Below are 5,429 nucleotides of genomic sequence, written 5' to 3' on the forward strand. Positions count from 1 at the left end.
TATACTTCTTTATAGTGGCCCTGTAATGTGGTTACATAGCGTGTATCATTGTAGGAGGGTTTCTATTCCTCCAAATTTTAACTTGTAATAATGTTGGGTGGGTTGGCATGTCAGAGAGACATCCTTCAGAATATTAAATTAAGACTAAGAGAAAGCGATTAAATCCTCATGAGAGAAAAGTTGTCATCCTTGAAAAAACTGAATTGTGTTGATTTGTGATCGCAGTTTAGGGCTTGTCAGTAATTTTTTTTTGTTTCAATAAAATGGCTGGTGAACATAATAGTAACTGACTGGAACACATGAAGAATTTTTTAAGTATCTCATTAACTTGAGTTTGGTTTAATGCATTGCATATCAGCATATCATTAAGTGGTAAGAAAGGCCAATGTGCACATTTTTCCCTTAAGGGCTAGTTTTAACCCTCACTATAAATCAGCCAGGGTTCCCTACTCATTCCTTTACAAGAAGCACAGTTCTTGAGAAGCATGATTTTAGGATACTTTACAATTTAATGCAACAAGATGTAAAACTGCTGTTGTTAGTGCTAGTATATTTGCATTCCTTTTTTGATGATGTAATTTAAATTGATCAGCTCATGAATTTATGTTTTTGATTAGTAAAGCAACGTTTACTAGGGCGTTGGCCCTTAACATAGTAAAAAACTATCAACAGAAAACAAGCAACATCAAGAGAAATGATTTTGGCAACAAGAACAACAGTTCAAAGGCAGTTAGAAACAAACATAGTCAACATGCAAGGAATCCTATCCAACCGGAGAGCAAAAAAGACCCCAATCAAGGGGAAGGAGAGACACCCAAACCCCAACGAGGGGGGGTTTGGGGAAAGGGAGAAGACTTCCCCTTCCGCCTGCGAGCAACCACAGTCTAGTCGATGTAGTCATTAGGTCCATCAAAAGAGAGATCAATCGGAAGTGACCTCGTAGGGTTACAATCAGTGGTGTCAGTAGAGTGTTGCAACAGGTTGTGACGAAACAACAATAGAAGTAGATCCAACAGCAGAAGAGCGTGTTGTAGAATAGGAGAAGCAGGAGTGGGGACCTCAAGAAATGAGGCCACAAAAGGAGCAGTAGGAGCATCAGTAGCCATGAGGGGCACGACATCGACATCATCCTCATGAGAGGACCCAACAGATGCAGAGTCAAGAGCATTGATTGTTGAGTGATCAACAGTAGCATTCTTCTACCAGGTAGAGACACCTTTGTGGCATGAAATAGAGTAGTGTGAAGCAAGATGACCCGTAGAGAAGCATCTCTTGTAGCAAAAGGGGAGGCTTTCAAAATCCAACACTTGTGACCATCAAAAGAGAGATCAATCGGAAGGGACCCCATAGGGTTACAATCAGTGGTGTCAGCAGAGTGCTACAACAGAACAGGAGGCTGTGACAAAATAGTAGTAGAAGTAGATCTAGTATCAAAAGAGTGTGGCTACAGAACAAGAGAAGCAAGAGTGGGGACCTCAAGAAATGAGGCCACAAAAGGAGCAGTAGGAGCATCAGTAGGTATGAGGGGCACGACATCGACATCATCCTCACGAGAGGAGCCAACAGATGCAGAGTCGAGCATTGATTGTTTAGTGATCAACAATAGCATTCTTCTGCCAGGTAGAGACACCTTTGTGGCGTGAAATAGAGTAGTTTGAAGCAAAAGATGACTTGTAGAGAAGCATTTACTGTAGCGGAAGGTGAGGCCTTCAAAATCCACCAGTTGTGACCAAGGCCTATCCCCCATCCCACCATAAGAACCACATCTCCCAGGAGAGGAGAGTTGATGTCAATGTCCACAAGAGTGCGAGTAAAGGTAGTGTGGTCCATTGAGGACATAGCTTCATCGACTTTCAAGAAGTGGCCAATAGAGTTATCGATAGCCTCATAACAAGAGTGCTCCCAAAAATGAAGAGGGAGATTGATGAGGCGAACCCAAATTGGATGCACAATAAGTGATTCAGTGAGGGTTTAAAGAAGTTGTCCAAGGCTTAACAAAGAGAGAGTGCACTCCCTAAGCCCACAACATGCCCAAAACTAAATCTCGATCAGAGGAAGTAAAGGAAGCGACAAAAATTTTTTTAGCACAGGGGAAAACCTCAATATTGTGAGCCACCAAAGGCCGCCAAGAGTCACTTACCCAACGATGAAGGTCTGGTAGAGAAGGCTAGATCCTAGAGAATTTGCACACAAGAGCACAACATTGGTAGAACTCAATGTTGTCCACAACATCCTGTCCACAAACCACCACGAGGGAGGATTTGGCACAGGGAATAGGATGAACCCCCTTCAAGGGTTGGGCGAAAGATATGGGCACACAAGCAAATCTACGCTTGCCAGTAGGTTTGGGCAAAGAACCAACATCATCAGCAACAGTCGACTGAGAACCATCACCAAAACCCAGAGAGCTGACAACAACAGAACCCTCAACCAGAGAACCAGGGGGCGTGGGTGTTGCACCGAGCAAATCCGCATGGGGAACATGGAGAGCTGCAACAACCACCCGAGGAGCATCAAACCAAATAGCAGCAACGACATCAAACATATCGTGGATCACAGGAGCAGAAACCCCTCGCGAGGAGGAAGGGGGGGAAGTTAGAGAACAAGGGAACGCCACAGACATCTGCAGCAAATAACAACGTAGAAACAAAAACCACCGACGAACCAGAGGCACCAACAACAATATTCAAATGGAAAGAGGCAGGAGAGCCATGGTCCTATTTCCTGATATTTTTTTTAATGAATTTATGTTAAAGTTTTATCAAACATTGCATTAAAATATTTGGAAGCTACTGTTAATGTATTAACATAATATATAAAGGAATATGAATAAGTTGAGTGTTGAGAACACATTGCGTAATAAATCTCAAAGCTTCACTACAACCTTGTTAAGAACCCTGCTAAGGGTTTAAGGTTTGATATTTAGGTTTTGGGGTGGTAAGGTTTGCACAACTTGGCTAAGTATTTAAGATTAATTATTTGGGTTTCAAGGTCTACTAGTTAGGGTTAAGGTAAATTAACTAGATTTTAAGGCTTAGTGATTAGGACATTATGTTCATAATCAATGGTTTAAGGTTTTAGATTATCTAAGATAGCTAGCTTATGGCTTACGGATATAAGTTTAGGATTAGGGGCATTTTGTTTACATTTAACCCTTTAGACTCAAGGGCTTGGGAAATGGAGCCTATAATTATTATTAATGTTATAATAGATTAATACTCACTCTTTAATAGTTGTATGTGTGAAAGCAACACAATCCCTCTTGCCAACTCTCAATGGCCTACACAATGACCCCCCCCCCCCCCTCATGCCTCCACAATGGGTCTTACAATTTTTATTTTTTTGGGTCAATGTTGGTTGTGTCGCTCCTCTGCATGCCCTTATTGCACATTTGAGTGTTCTTGCTCCAATGGAAGTGAATGTAGTCTCCTAGGTTGCAGATACAACTTCTCATGCCCCCTTGGTTGTGGGTGGGTTAGGGGTTGTTGATGATGGTGGTGGTCTTGCCAGGGCTATTGTTAGTGTTGGGGTTCTCCTTCCTGGACCTTTTTCTATTGTTGATAGTTGGAGCTTTGCACATGTTGCTAGTTCTGTTGTTGCTCATCTTCCCAAGGGGAAATCTTGTCCTTTCCCTCGTGCCAAGGCCCCCTTGTTGTGGTTTGTGGCCAAGATATGGTTGAAAATGTTGTGTTCTACCATTGATATCGGTTGGTGTGCAGATTTGATAGGCTATGGCCTTCCCTCTTGGATCTACATAGTTGGGTGAGTGATTCTTTGAAGCCTTTGGTTGTTGGTAGCAATGAGCTTTTCCCTCGTGTAAGGGTTTTTTTATTGCTTCTTTTGTTGCTTCTAATACTCATGACTTGGTACTGAGCAAGCTGTGGGTTTGGGGAGTTAACTCTCTCTCAGTCAAATTTTGGTCAACTTCTTTTAATCATCTTATTGAACCACTCAATGTGTGTTTGGTGTGGGTTCGTTTTCCCAATCGTCCTCTTCATTTTTTGGGAGCATTCTTGTTACGAGGCCATTGGCAACTCTATCGGCTGCTTCTTGAAGGTTGATGATACCACTTCCTTTCGGCTAGCCTTAAGCCACACACGCTAAGCAACATATTAAGCTCGGAGAATGTTAGTCAACCCCGAGTGTAACACTTCTAAGCCTAGAAGTGTATTATTAGTGTGACCACACACCTTAAGCAACATATCAAGCCTAGAAAATGTCAGTCAACTCTGAGTGTAAAACAATTTTAAGCCTAGAAGTGTAAGCTTAGTGTGTGTGATTTAAGTTGTTCTCTTCCTTCATGGGTCATTCTACTTTTGCTCACATTTTATTTGATATTGACATCTCTATGCCTCTCCCTGGGGATGGGTTCTTGTGGTTGGCGATAGGCCATGGACGTAATGTTGGATTATGAGGGCCTCCCTTTTTGTTGTCGTAGATGCTTTTCAATTGGTTACTTAGCTATGGATCATTCTCTCATTCGTCATAAAATTGCCGCTACTTGGTGAAATAACACTAATGGTGATCATTTGACTATTGAGGTTTCGACTGTTGTTACTTATGTTGCTCTCGTTCCATAGCAAACTTTTGCTAGTATAGACAAACCCTCCAAAGGTATTTCATACTCCTTAGGCCTTGTGGTTCTTACTCATGTTGGTCCTGTTTTGCAACAACCTTCCACTGATGCTAACATACCCTCTAATGGGATTTTACCTCTTGATGATGTTCCTAAAAATAGTATTGCTTCGACTGTTGTTTGTTGTTTGTTGTGGGTGTAAAGGTAATTCATCTCCCTCAATTATTCTTTCTCGAGTTGTGGGTGAAATTTCTTGTGTTTCACATTTGTTTTGCACAGTGGTCTTGTGACCTGTTGTTAATGAGTTGTTTGACTTGAATTTGTATTGGGTCAGCACCCTTGTTTTGCTGATTATTTGTTAGCAGCCATGGACTATTTGTATAGAGTGTCAATGCCCTTGTTTTGCTGCTTTTAATGTAAAAAACACTCTTTTGAGAGTTAAAAATAGTGTCATTTTATAGGTTTCACACAATGGAACAAATATGTAGCAATTGTAAAAATGTAACGATGTAATTTGTTTTATATATTATTACTCTCTTAGAAGCTAATCTTATTCAATACAAGAAGTGATTTTTTATCCTTCCTCAAAGTGAGCTTATGAATTTTGTGAATTGTAACTTGTCCCAAATGAGGTGGTGTCATTCTCCAAGGGGGTCGATGCAATAAACAAGGAAAACTCAAAGTTAACACCCCATAATTTTAACTTCATCAAAATATGTCAACTTTAAGAGGGTCCAAGCGAGAATTTAGGAAGCCAATTTGTAACCTCTTAAACCGAGACATCACAATCAAAGGAAAACATGCAAGATTATAATCAAAGAGTAACTTCCCTTCACATGAGCACTTCAATCAA

Source organism: Cryptomeria japonica, chromosome 6, assembly GCF_030272615.1.
Source record: "Cryptomeria japonica chromosome 6, Sugi_1.0, whole genome shotgun sequence".
In the NCBI taxonomy this organism is placed as follows: Eukaryota; Viridiplantae; Streptophyta; class Pinopsida; order Cupressales; family Cupressaceae; genus Cryptomeria; species Cryptomeria japonica.